This window comes from Dromaius novaehollandiae, chromosome 1 (genome assembly GCF_036370855.1).
Source record: "Dromaius novaehollandiae isolate bDroNov1 chromosome 1, bDroNov1.hap1, whole genome shotgun sequence".
In the NCBI taxonomy this organism is placed as follows: domain Eukaryota; kingdom Metazoa; phylum Chordata; class Aves; order Casuariiformes; family Dromaiidae; genus Dromaius; species Dromaius novaehollandiae.
The window spans coordinates 35,383,774-35,398,098 of record NC_088098.1 but is presented as its reverse complement, the minus strand read 5'-3'; the positions used below and the strand labels follow the sequence as shown (position 1 = coordinate 35,398,098).

Below are 14,325 nucleotides of genomic sequence, written 5' to 3'. Positions count from 1 at the left end.
ACCATAAAAGTTTCAGCCTCCTAATGAGCCTCACTTGTTTACAAGAGCATTTCCTGATTTACCCTTCCAAACCGCTCTGCAGCTGTGCAATAAGTTGCGAGAAGCACCTCATAGCATGGGCTGGCCAAAAGTGTTACCCAAGTGCCTGCTGCACCCACCAAAGCATCTACCTCCTGCCTCCCCGCAGGCTCAGCGCTCTGGTCCTGCCCTGCTCTGCCTGCAGCTTCTCCTGTTTTGAACCCCTTTTAAAGCATATCCTGGGAATAACCTGCTTGGCTCCTGGATACAGCAAGAAAGAGCAAGAGCACAGTTATCAAACACAGGCGAGACGTGAGAGCATATGAAGTGCTGGTTCATTTGCACATCAGCTAATTAGTTCATTTTGTCCTCTGCCACGCATTGCACACCCCAGCAGCCATTTAAATGCTGCGGTTTATCCTCTCTCTTCATTGCTTCCAGGAGAATTTTTCTTTGTGTTTGGTTATTTGGATTCACTGTATCTGCTCTAAGGTCAGAATGGATTTGAACTGTTCGGTGGTCCCAAGACCAGTTTCCTTCCTTGCCTGGAAGGTCCTAGCAGCCAGCCCGAGGGGGCTGCCGCCTGTGCTCTCACAGAGCGCAGACAAATCTCCCCCTAAAGCAGTCATCACCCTGAAAAACAGGGAAGAAAAAAATGCTGGAAACAAAATTATGTCAGCCATGAAGCCACTGCTTCAAATAAACCCAAATAAAAATAGTCAATTGGGGTGGATTGCAACTTATTAGTCTATAAATTAATCAGAAATTATTTGAGTTGTTTCGAAGATTTCTTGCCCTCTGTAATTTAGGAATTCATGACCTCCTGCTGCTGCGGGGCAGTAATCAGCATGAAACGGCTCCCAGTCAAGTCATTCCCTCCTGTATATATTTCTTTTTCCCTTTCCTACCTTCTGCTTCTCTTTCATGAAGAAAGAGCCTCTGCACCGCGGCTGCCTGAAACCTGGGCTCTGCAGCAGCCGCTCGGCACGAGGACAGAAGAGCGGGAGGCAAATCTCTGCTTATCACGTCGCCCTGCTGCCTGCCTTCAGCCAACCTGGTCTCCCAGCAGCAAAGTCACAGAAAGTGGGGAAGATCTTCTAAATCCCTTAGCCCGTGCGCCTCGTGTGACTGCAGCCACGCTGAGACGCAGCCACGCGGTCACGCCGCGGATGCCAGCTGCGGCTTTCGGACCGCGAGTGAGGCTAGATTTAATCCCTCACCTGCAGCAGAGGTGGGCAAACGTGTTGGTGCTGCAACGCGCTCAGTCTTCCCCCACGAGGGCCAGGTGGGTCGAATACCCGAAATCTCGCTGGGGCCTGGCTGGATCTTGCTGCCCACACAGCAGCATCTGCCCCACTGCACCTTCCCCCAGGGCTGCTCCAGACATTTGGGACTCTTTTGATTTAATGCAAGTCTCATCCACTGCTTGGTGCTTTTCTGGTGCTGCAAAATAATGAATTATAGAAGAGTTTCAGCTTGCACCGAAAATGGACAGGTCTGTGGCTTTCAAGTGGTGCAGCAAGAATCCCCAAAAATAGTCAAAGGAAAGGGAAAAGGCAACAAGATGTATTTTGTTCTAAATCTCGTGGTTTTTAAGCAGGCCTCCTGATTGGTTTCACTCAGTCCATTGGCGTAGACCTGTCCTTAGACTATTGCCTTTAATGTGACGCTTAGATTCCTTGTTAAGGTGTGCATACCTACACCCAGTAAGTTAAGTCCGACAGAGGAACAAGAATGACAAACGAGGAGCATTTGCAAGCTTTCTCCTTAGTTCACATTTATATCAGCACTTTCCCCATGTGCAGAGCTGCCTGCTTGGACTCTCACTCTGATTTGCAAGCACAGTTTCAAAGACACCCGATTCCTGCATCAAATCTGCCAATCTATCGTGGCCTTGTTCAAAAGGAGCCACTTGGTACAGGAGCTTTATTTTCAGGTTTGACTTATTTGTTGACTTCAGTTATAAAAATAATGATTTAAGTATTCTAATATCATCTGATTCAGTTGGTGACAAGGGAATTATTTGGATTAAAATTGAGCTAAGGGATTTTACTACTTTACCCAAAGAACAGACAAATTAAGTTAAATCACAAAATGTCTGTAGTTAAAAAAAAAAGCAGAAATCAGTCTAATCTTAAAATCTTATAAATTATACATGTAATATGATAATAGGGCCTAGTGAATATGTGAATATGTTAACTTTTCATCCTTGTACAGCTAAATGTTGATGCACAAGTGCAGCCCCAAAAATCACATCTTTGCAGTGAGATGTAGCAGCAATCGAATTGAGCAGCGTTTCTTTTTGGTTATCTCTTTGCTGCCCTCCTCATGACCTGGGAAGCACGGCCCCCCGCGGCACGGCATGGCTTTCGGAGCGGCTCAGCTGCCGCAGCGCTCGGTGCTCACCTCTGCCTGCTCGGGACGGGATGGCGGTGAGAGCAGAGCTCCGCAAAGAGCGGGCTTTTCATGTGCGGGAGGGACAAGAAAAAGAAAAAAAAGAAAGCAATTATATTTTCAGCTCAAGTTGAGCCAAAAAAAATGTTACGGTTTTCTTTGTGATTGTTCTTGCAGTGGAACAAATGCATTTTGTTTATCCAAAATGAAGCATTTTATTTGTCGAAGGACCCGGCATGCAAAAGTCCTCGGGGCGCAAAATTCATGGAGTCCCCTCCAGCTCAGCCAGCAGACTCCTTGCATTTTCTTATTTCTTTGGAAAATCCTGAAATGGACAATTTGCCTTGGCTTCCTGGTGCAACAGCAGCTGTTCCTTGGGGCACAGAAAATCCTTAGGGCATGAGTAGCTGCTAAGCCGGCGTGTGTGCCCCTGGTCCTCCTATAGCGCCTGGTTGTACCTCCCGCTGGCGCCTGCTTTGCTTGTACGGCGTGAACGGGTGCCGCACTGCGAAACGGCACGCTGTTCCTCTCTGCTTAATTTAAAGCGGTTGGCTTTTTGCAGCACTTCTATCGCTTGTGCAAGGCTCCTGTTTCTCACCGGTGGCATATGGAGTCTCCCTCGCACAAACGAGATGCAGGGATAAATAGCAGCAGCCTCTGCCAGCTGCAGAATACTGGTTATGCTCACAAGGCAGCGGCAGTGGCCACCCTTGATCAGCTCCACAACTCAGACTATAGCTATCTAATCCATATATATGGTTATATATAATCTACAATCTACATAATCTATATCTATACATAATCTGTTATCTACAGGATCTATTCTGTAACTATCTATCACCCATCACTGGAGTATTTACTCCTATTAATTCAGTCCCTGATTGCCTTGCAAGGTGCTCCTAAGGGACGCCCCGTACAATTGCATTTGTGCATTTTATTGCCTTTCTTTGTAGCAAATATATGGGGGCGATGAGACTGCTTCTTACCCAGCAGCCAACCCCTGGGAACCACTTTCAGTCTCGGCTGACCTGGGCAGGATTTGGACTAATCGTTATTGTGTTTGTTGAAGGGACAATTAGCACAGCAGATTGCGTTTGTTCAGTCTGAGTATTTATACGCCACGACCCTGTGCGTATTAGCACTACTAGCCTCTGTGGGCTGATGAGCTAGATTTCTTCACACTAAGCACTAATGAAAATATGCTGTATTACTACTGGAAAAGAAGGATTATGGGCTTGGTGAGGCTTAATATCAGAAGGCCAAGGTTTAACTTGTTTTTTCTTCCTTGGCTAATACTTATATGCAGGAAAGTGAGCTATGACCTTGACACATAAAGTTGCTCCTACCTGAGAATCACAAAATCCCAATGACAATCACACTGCATGCGTAAATCTGTATATTGCACCAGCAGCGAGTGCAGGTATTTTGCTAAGACTCAAAGGCTAAGGACTTCGGTGTGGATTCCTCTCACCAAAATTCAGACACGGCAGGTATCACATCTGGGCCAGTAGCTCTGGGTTCCCTTCAAAATCAATGGAAAGAAATGGACACTTTTAGGGCACAGCTCATCTGACCTGTGTTAGAGACCGCCTTTAGGACAAGATGAGCCCTACAAGTGTCCACGTCTCTCCACTGACCATGGTGGAGATTTAGCAAGCCCAGATACAGACCCCACTGTAAATGTCTGACTTCGGTTAGATGAATCCCACCCCAGGTGACAAAATACTTCCAGCCCCGATAGCATAAAACAGGGAGAAGAAAGGAAGGTGTGTGTGGGGGGGAGATTTGTTGATGTTCCTCCAAGGACTCTCACGATTAGTTTGCCCAGCTCAGTCTGTGTCAAACACAAGAACCCTGCAGTGCCCCAAAACTGACGTGTTCTCCGGCAGGAGGGAGCGAGAACGGGAGGTGCCACAAAGTCCCTGCTGCTGATGCATTTGTTGTCGTGAACCCCACAGCTGCACCCCCTCCACTCATCGCAGGTAGTTTTTGTGAGATTTTAAGCCCAGGCACATCACAGGCAGGAAAGCTGGCTCATGAACCTGGGGGTGCTTGCAGACAACCTCAGACCTTGCTTCAGGGACTGCTGTGCAAGATCTCCCTGCTGCCGGCTCAGGCAGAACTGGCGCCCTTGGCTTTCTGAGGCTTGGGCCGTCCTTGAGCAATTACTGTTTTTCCTCTTAGACTTAGCAGCCTTTTTTTAAAAAATAGGCTTTTAAAAATAAATTCTTCTCTCAGAGCAATTGCTCTGGTCCGCAGGCTGTGGGCAGGCCTTGGCCCCTGCTCTCGCTCCCTCAGGACAGATTGCCCCCTGCCGAATACCTGTAATTGAAGCGTTTGATTTTTCCCAGCAGGGCGTCATTTCTGCAAATGAAGCCTATTTGTGTAATGAAACATCAAGAAGTTCACACAGGGATGCAGAGCAGTCATACAGGCAAAGAGCTCTCAAACGAAATGCCGTGCCAAGAAAGGTTTAATTGTAGTTACCGTACAATATGAAAAAGAAAGAAAGAAAAAGAAAAAAAAAGAAAAAGCCTGCAGGAAGAGGGGGGAGAGCCCAGCCCTGTGGCCCCTTTTGGATTCCTGCAAAAGGCTTTTTTTTACATACGAAGAGAACAGGTGCGTGCACAGGCGTCCCGCTGTCAGAGGGGGATGGCGCCAGGCACGTGAGCGCAGACAGCAGCGGTGCGATGTTCAGGGACACCTTCTCCAGCAAAGGACGTGTGTAGGTACCTGCACCATTCTGAACACACCCTTCAGTGCTTTCTTCAGTGGGGACCCGAAGGGGCATGCGAGCTCCTTCCCGGCTTCCTCACTAACGGCATCCATGGTGATCGCCGGGTTTTCTCATCCCAGCCTTGGCACTGGTATTTTCCACCTTTCTTGCTTCCAATTAACCTCCCTTTCTCTCTTGCTGTTTACCGCTGCATTTGCTTTTCTTGTCCTGGAGCAGAGCATAGCGAATGTGAAGTTACTACTTTTTCTTGAATGCATCTTTAATTAGCACCACCCATATTCTTCACTAGTCCGGAGACCACACCAGCCCCCTGTCTCTGCCTTATTTCTGCCAAATGGCAGCCTGTGCTGGAGAGAGATCCAGCATGGTCACTTCGTGAAGAAGCTGGAGAATTTTAGGAAAGAAGAAAAAAGTTAGGACATTTCCTTTTTTGTTGATTCTTCTGATTTTTTTAAACAATAATTATCTGGTCTGAAAGAGCTGATACAGCTTCTACTGTGTTCCCCTATTACTTGTATTACAAATAAGCCTGGCTCTCTCCCTGTTAGACCATGGGTTGAATTTTTCCCTCAGGCATTTCTGATTCCCATTCACTTCAGAGGGAGGTATTTACCATTTCTTGGATACTTTGTCTATCCAAGGTATTTCCAGGGTATTCTAAGATATTTCCAGGAGTTAACAAGATGTTGACAGTAGGCTGTGCACTTTTGCTTGATTTAGAAATACTAACTGCGGGGTACTGCACCTGCAGATAGACCTTCGAACCCCAACCCTAGAAGAGGCTTTTATCAAACTCACCAAGGGTTTTGATATGCTTTCTATTGACTTACGCAGGTTTTAGAGCATGCCCAGCTATATGTGTAACCAAAGGGGCTTAGCAGGATTTCAGTCCTACCCTTCGACTGCGAGGGAAGGGAAGGGCATGGTCACTGGCATGGCTCCACCATTTTCCTTCTTCAGCTCTAGCTTTCTCCTTTTTCACAGAGACTCAGCCACCCTTTGGACTATATCTCCCTTTTATGAAAAAATTATTAAAGCAGAAGGACTGACTCTGTGAGTGACAGGCAGGGTAACAAGGTAGGACATGTATAGCAGAGTCATTGCTGGAGCCGGCTGCAAACTTTCAATCCAAGTTGTGTTCCAACAGCAACTTGGACTTTTGGAAGCAGCTGCATTATACACGCAGAAGCACTCTATCAAAAATGTCAGTCTGTTGCCAAATATTTTCCAGCCAAATCTAGGTTTAGTTTTTGACAAAAAATGAAATGTTCTCAAGACTAAAAATTATCACTGCAGTAGCTCTGTGTAATTGCTGGAAATTGCATACTTACATATAAAATGTATCTAGCTATGTACAATAGTACAAGTAATTTTGTGCATGCATCAGTAATAAAAATACCTGTATCGTTACACAAAATTCCTGCAGCAAGGCAGAGGGAGAAGAGCAAATCAGATTGCCCACCAATAAGTAAGCATTTTATTTTTCTATGGGTATAAGTATTTCCATTCCTAATGACTATGCGCTGCTGACAGCTTGCTTATTTATACAATAAGAGGCTTCTCAGTGCTGGAAAGTTGGTAGGACAGCGAAACCACTTTGTATGAATTAACATTTGTCTGCATGCCTAGTATTATAGATGAATGGAAGAACCTTTAAAAAGATGGCCTAGGTATCACAGCAGTGAAGGACTAGTTCAGAAGCAGGCAACGAGATCTAATTTGTCCTCTTTGCAACTCAGTGTTTGTAACTGCTAACTCTAATCTCAGCTCTTCCAGTGAGTTGCTATATAATCATGGTTAAGTCATTTAATATCAAATACTGGCTGAGGACAACCTCTGTCCTGCTTGGGCCACTCTTTTACAGGAGCTGGAGAGTCCCAGGCAGGAGGATCTCTGGCCTGGTGGTGCAGCGAGTAACTGGGAGCGCCTGGCACCGGCCTTGTTTGGTGGCCTCAGAGAAAACAAATGCAAATGGGGCAGGGGCCAGGCTCCCAGTGCCTGGAGGAGGCCCCTGATCCCCAGCAGCAGTGACAGTATTTAAAGGATTTTCAGTCTTCCCCTTCCCCTCCATCGTCGCTGTCTCCCGGGGAGCTCTGCCCTGGCGCCCAGGCAGGGACAGGGCTGAGTCTCCCTGCTGGAGCCTGGATAACGCCCCGGCTCGCTCCCACCAACCCCAGCCCCAAGGAGATGGATGCTCAACGATTTTGTACCCTAGACCAGTTACTAAGTGCCTCCAAGAAGGTTTAAGGTTCTATCTTCAGGCCTCTGATCTGGGATGTCTAGGCTTTAGTTCAGATATGGCATGTGGGAAAAAAACTAAATAAGCAATAACTGCTTCATAGTTATATTAACTGTGCTAACAAATTATATTTTGACTTTAAAATTTATAGTAAACATGTGCAATAAATAAGGGTAATCATGCATTACATGTCCATGAAAGTAGATGGTACCAAGGTTATTAAAACAGTATCAATCAGGCACCAAATATGGTTTATATTTAGCACATCTAGTTTTAGATTAAACAGACTCTGCTCTCAATTACCCAGTAATTACACAGAGGCATAAAGGCATGTACACAGAGCTACAGCAAAGCAACTGTAAGCACTGGCGTACTTTGCTGTTGGTAAACTTCATTTTGTCAGGATTAATTGGCGAAAAGGCTGGTGATGAACACATGACAAGCACAACATGCAATAATGCTTTAATAAAGTGATAGAAGCAAATGTTTTCCATCAAACCTCTTCAGCACAGGAAATGTGATTAATTAAGCACATTCATCTAATTACTGCATGAATCCTCAGGAGGTAAACATGTACTCCAAGGCAAATATTCTGGGTATGATTCCAGGGGCTGGATTCAGTTCTTTCATTTTATGTTGCATTTTTTTAAGGAAAGATCCTATCTGTGATCAGTATCTAGCGTTGGATCAAGGCTCATCCTAATCAGCAGCATTCATCAGAGCTAATGAAAGCTCTTCCTTCTGAATGACTGCCTTGCTTCTCTAATACCGCCAGTGTGACAGAGAGTTATAAAAAATGCAACAACCAAAATGTTTATGGAATGATAACTGTGTTTTAGTAGCCTTCTGCCATCCTTTACGTGAATAGCATTTGGCTGTGCAGTTTTGGAGTAGCTTTTCTAATTCGTGCCAGGAAACATGTGATACGAGGGTTCAAATGGCGTGCAGAAGAGCACCAACACTCAGCATTGCCTAGGGGATAAGCCTTTTCAAATGCAGGAGCCATACTATTATTCTACTTTATCCGTGTATAGGAACCTATATAAAGCAGTCTCATTTTCAAAAGCACTGAAAACCCAAGTGTCTCTGCTGGAGCCGGCAGGAGAGCTGAGTGCACGGGGCTGCCTGAGCCCAGTGGGTGAAGCCCCACAGGCAGGGCGTTTCCTGGTGGCCCCAGGGCCAGTGGCAGCCTGGATGTCCCCGGCTTGGGCTGTGGGGCTCCCCAGACAGCGCCGCTCAAAATTTCCTTCGACAGCTCCAATCCTCACTTTGGCTGGGGGAGGAGACACAGCGATCGCACGAACAGTTCAGCCCAGGGCGGCTCCCCCAGCCCCAGCACAGCCTTGGGCTGCCAAGGAGACACGTATGGGGCCAACGCAGTCCCCCTACAGCAGGGGACTGTGGCCAAATCCTCGTGTCAGCTCAGGTAGGACAAGGCTGAAGGGGACAGGACATGCAACGCAAACAGATACGCGGTCACAGCCATGGCTTGCTGTGGCTTTGGGTAGAAACCCTAAATAATTGGTGGGGTGAAGTTAGAGAGAGGGAGACCGGGCAAAAAGACATCTTAAATCCCCACCATCACTACCACCACCACGACCGCTTCATCCCCCTCTCCCTTCCCCAGGGGAAAACCCATGCCTGGTGTCTATAGCCTTAAAAAAATCGTTGCCAGGCTATAAATATCCAGCCATCTATTAACCATGTAAATACAGACAGTCCAGAGAGCTTTCCTTCCACTCCATTAATGTAACTAACATCAACACTGCTCACCATCACAAGTCCCACCATATTTGTCTCATTAAACCCAGCAGTGCCTTGGTCTTTCCGACGAATTCATTTTAGTGGTTTACAGCAGCCTAGTCCATAGTGTATTTAAAGTCAATAGAGAGACTCTCCCTGACTTCTGTGGGCTTGGATCAAGTCCAAGGGAAATATTTTCCTACTTAAGTAACTCTAAAACAAGGCGATCACACCAACAAAAAAAACCCATGGAATGTTTCTTTTAAAAATATGTTGTTGACAACAGAGAGCAAAGTAATCCTAGCACTGGGGATATATTTTTTTTGTTCCTTCAATCAAATGCCTCAGAATAATGAAATACTTGCAAAATAGACCTGTTTGCATTTATGGCCTTCCCAGTTACGGCTAGGGAAAAATAAAGAAAAAAAGAAGAGAGAGAGATTCTGGTCCAAAGGAAACAACTAAGGAAAGCAAAAGCTTTCTCGGGCAGTCTGGCAGCTTGCTAGCTTTCCTGACGGGGGAAGGAGAGCTGAGCATGGGGGAAGCCCCACGGTATGAGCAGGCAGGACCTCTCCTTACCGTCATGTAACACTTCAGCATCTGCCTCTTCTGTATGAACTAACTCACCACATACCAGCTCTTATAAAAGAGCTAGAAACCTTCCAAGCATTTCAGACACAGCCATAAGGACAGAGTACATGGGTGAATAAAGCAGAGGTGGAGTCACCACAGAAGAAGGTGAGGCTCTGTTTGGCCTCTGCTTGCTGGCAGCAACCTTGGGAGTCTCCCACGCACTGTAAATAACTCATTGCAGCATTGCTAATGTGCTGCAGGTGTACGCAGCAGGGGCAGGTGAATGTACCTGTGGGGAGTCGTATATCTGAGATGGTTCCTGTAATCATCATTACAGTGTAATCAGTGCTCTACCCTGCACTTAATACTTACCTTGTTTCATAACACTGAGGGAATAATTAGTGCCACTTCAGCACAGGGAGCCTGGACATGCCACGTGTCGGATCAGCCCGATGATTCATTTTGGCTGTGAGCTGGTTCCTGCCGCCGATAGCCTGCCTGCGTGATGAGACGCTTCGCGTTGCTCACCCGGGAGGGGAGGGCCTGCCCCGTGCTGAAGCGGTGTGCTCAGGACAGCCCGACGCTAGCCCTGAAGTACTCAGGGCTGGACCAAGCTTGGAGGAACATCCGTGGGATCCAAGACTGTACAAGTATCACAAGACATTTAACTACTGCGATCGCTGCTTAGGACGACCATGCAACCCAAGAAAGGTGCCACATGGGCACTGGAGAGCCTGAAGTCCTCTTTTGATTCTCAGGAAAAGGAAAGCTCTAGCATCAGCTTGTCCACCCTAACTCAAAAATCAAACCCATATAAAAGTCTCTCTTGGGGTGGTTAAATCAGCACTTTCTATTATAGCGTGTGCATGTTTGTTTTGATTTGAGATACCAGATTTCTCTGCATACTGCTGGTATATACAAACCCTGTGACATCTTTGCCCTAAAAATAAGCCAGAATTGCTGCCCACCCTGATGTTGTGCTATTTGCTGGTTTTGGTTTGTACTCTCTGTCCAGAGGTGGCGGCATTTCATGTGTGGCTGTAGAGCCTGTAAAGCACTCGGGGGGAATCATGCAACGTAAATGGGGAGTATAGGCCTGAGTTACTGCTTGGGCTGCCAAGGAGGCAACCCAACCCTGCATGAGAGAGAGACCATCAACCCCCCAACAAAGCATAGTGAAGCAGCAAGTGAAATTGTAGTACATGAGTATGATGTATGAATAGGACATGCTGGATTTTTTTAACTCATGGTGCCGTTCATTCATAAACTGTTCTTTTCCCTACCACCAGCCCTCATCTGCCTCCGTATTTGGCTGTATACTTCTCAGTGCTTATTTATGGACCGTACTGAAAGGCAGAAGAGGCAGAGAGGGAGATGTGGGTGGGCATAATGACAACAGTTCGAGTCACACAGTGAAGAGACACACTGTAAAGCAACTTTGTGGGTTTTCCTCAGGTTGGGAAGGGAAATCCCAGAGTTTGCCTCCTGGGAATCGATGTACACAAAGGGTTCTGCTCTCCCAGCGTGCGGGATACTAAGGAAACCAATCTGCCATTCTCAAAGCCAGCATGGGAAATAATGCTCTGTGATAAATCTTGGGCAAGTGCTGTCTGCCTAGGACCTATGTCCCATGATCTTCCCCTGCTTTATGGCCAAACCTGGCTTATAAGAAGTTGGCTCTTAGTTTAACTTTCCCCATCATGGAAACGGAAGGGAAGACAGCACCACTGTCAAAAATAATTGGGACTGCGTCCTGTTGAGCACATGTTAGTATGGGGGGAAAATAATATATCAAGCCCTGGAGAACTTCATAACATCCAGATGTAGCAGTTGCTCTTCTCGGTCCTGCCAGTTGTGCCAGGGGAGAGTTAGGTGCATTCCTGGGTGTGAAGGCACTAGCTGAGGAGGGGCGGCCTTGGACGCAGTCCTGGCAACATTTCTGAGATGGGAGACAACCTGCACACTCAGCCAGTAGATACCGGTAGGTCTCCTGCACATGAGACCCAGGAAAAAGTCACTGGGGAAAAGAAGAACAGCCACCAGTAAGGAACACTCAGATCTGGGTGAAAAACCGAAAACACAATACCATACAATGCAATAAAAAACAAATAAAAAGTACAATACAGTAAAATACTCAGGTCCTGTGGGGCTCTCCTCACACCTTCCTCATCTACGCAGCTGAAACACAATGGCTACGGGGGCCAGGACTGGCAGCATGTGGGCCAGACCATGGTGGCAGTAGGTTCCTGCCCTCGACCTAGCTGAGCTCAAATGCCAGTGGAGAGACGAGATACTTCACGTTCAGGACCAGAATTTGCATTTCACTGGTTTGCCTCGGCTTTTCTCCCTCACCATGACTCCTGGTACAATCAGTCCTTTGCACTAGAGAAAACACCCCCATGCACCTTCTCAAGAGCCTCCACTCTCAATTGTCCGTAGCCGACTGCCACAGGTTTTGAAATATACACCAGCATACGGGGAAAATGCCATTTGATGAAAGAGGACAATACACGGGAGAGCTGTGACCTGAAACCAAGTAGAGTGGGGGGCTTTGGAATAACAGAAATACCCAGCAGAGGAAAGATTAATAGACTCTGCCCATGCCCTTTCTCAGGGGAGTAAAGCAGCAGGTTATTTTCACTGCATTGCTAAAGCCTATTGCTTTTCAAAGGTATCCTATAATTTATATACAGTGAGAAATGGCTAGAAATGTGCATGTTTTCAGAGTGCTGGTCTGAATGAAATAGAAACAGCTTTTCATTAAAACAAGTCAGATATGTCTCAGAGTGTCTGAAAACCAGATTTATCCTAGAATTAATTGCGGGCTGCCTGGGTCAGACACCTACTTTTTATTTCCTGTTTATACAGAGCTGAGCACAACAGGGTCTGGACCTTTGACAGACTATCCGAGATACCACGGTAGTAAGAAAAGTAATGGACTATAATTTGGTGAAAACTTTGGAAAGGCCACCAGGAACCCAGCTGACCAAATCCAATGGCACTTTTGCAGACCCTAGTCCTCAATGTTAATTCTTAAAGACAGTTACAGAAAGGTGTCTGCATCTATTGTGGTGCAAATCCCACATCGCTGAAGGAGTCCTTGCACAGTACAAAAATGAATAATAAGATATTTCCCTGTTAATGTCAGAACATCCATTTGTGGCTCGGGGGATCACAGATTTCCTATTTAAATGTCAAACACTGATGTCTCCAGGCTTTTCTCTGGGAAACCACACACTCCAAGAGACCTGCCTTTTATGTGCAATGCTGATACAAAAGAGGAGTGGTTCAGCTGACATCAGGATCTGTGTGGCATCAGACGCGGGAACAATAAAAAACAGATGCTAGATTAGAGAAGTTCAAGGTGGAGCAAACATTTAGCAAACAATTAGTAAATATGAGCGCAGGGTAACAGGAGAAGATACACAGTGGGGGGGGGGTGAACTACTTCAACATCCTGGGGACTCTCTTGATTCAAAAGGCGACGATGAGTTGTCAGGGCATCCTACGCCCATAATTTCAGAAGTGCAGTGATTCATTTCCAGCCCAGCAGTTCAAAGCCAAAGATGCGCTAAGCCGCTTCTTGGCATTTGAAAACAGAAGCTGCCTCGACCCAGCACTAGGAACCAGATTAGCCCTTTCAGATCAGAAGGAAAACACTAGTGAAGCACCAGAGGGTTCAGTGTGGGGTCTTTCTAATAGCCACAGACTTGGATGATGATGTTGAAAGCACAAGCTGCCAAGTTTAGAAAGCAAAATGAAGTATTAATTTACTTATTGCTTAAGCGTCTCAGCTGATGGTGAAATACTATTCAGGATTGACTGCTATAAAACAGGGATTCTTGGAACAAGGTCATAATACACAGCAAGAGCATCTAATGGAATAAAAAGAGGATTTAAAATTGCCATATAAACATTTTCCAAAGCCTTCAGCTAAGTGCATCTGCAAGAATAGGAAACATGAAACTGGGAGGCAGTGACCAGGCCCACAGGAAAGAAGGGGATCCTATTGCTCGTATCAGATGCATCTCACCAGGGATATAGTACTTTAGCAAAGAGTCTGTTTTCATTTGCAGGCCTGTTAGTGATCAGAAGACAGATTTTCTTCACAGTTTGGGCCTTTTCTACTAATTCAATATTATGCTTTTTTACCTACTGCCAGACCTTAGACTAATTAAAGGCAGATTTCCTGTGAGACCACAGAATTACTTGTGTGTATTAAGCACTAGCTCTGGCATTACACTGATCTCTTCTTTTTTTTTCCTTTAATTATTTCATAAACAAATTCACTCAGCAGCAGATATCTTGATACCTTCCACAGTGTAGTTTTAAGGCACATACATTGCCCAAGCTCAGTGTCTCTGTACTTTTCATCTACCAATTTTAATTTGCTTGTTCAGCAGAGGATACCAGAAACCATATGTTGGAAACTTCATACTACACCATTGGATCAGGGCCAGAGCACTCCGCACTGCTTTACCCCATGCCCTAGAGAAGGGGCATTTGAAATTTGCCATTTGAAAATGTGGGTTTGCAGCACCGGGCCTTGCATGGGGAAGTTTTGATCCCGGTCCTGCGGCAAGGGCCTCCCCTCGGCAAGCCAGATCGCTGTGGGGGGCAG

General features: G+C 46.2%; 1 long non-coding RNA gene across 2 annotated transcripts; it reads right to left on the bottom strand.

The window, feature by feature from the left end:
- Positions 1-4,867: 4,867 nt before the first annotated feature.
- Positions 4,868-12,257, bottom strand: LOC135327844 (uncharacterized). Of its 2 annotated transcripts, none has more exons than XR_010388303.1 (2): positions 10,077-12,257; positions 4,868-5,356 (listed from the first exon to the last, which is right to left on the bottom strand). It is a non-coding gene; the product is annotated as an uncharacterized LOC135327844 (long non-coding RNA). The 2 variants fall into 2 exon arrangements; XR_010388302.1 differs by lacking the exon at positions 10,077-12,257 and adding an exon at positions 9,162-9,387.
- Positions 12,258-14,325: the final 2,068 nt, after the last annotated feature.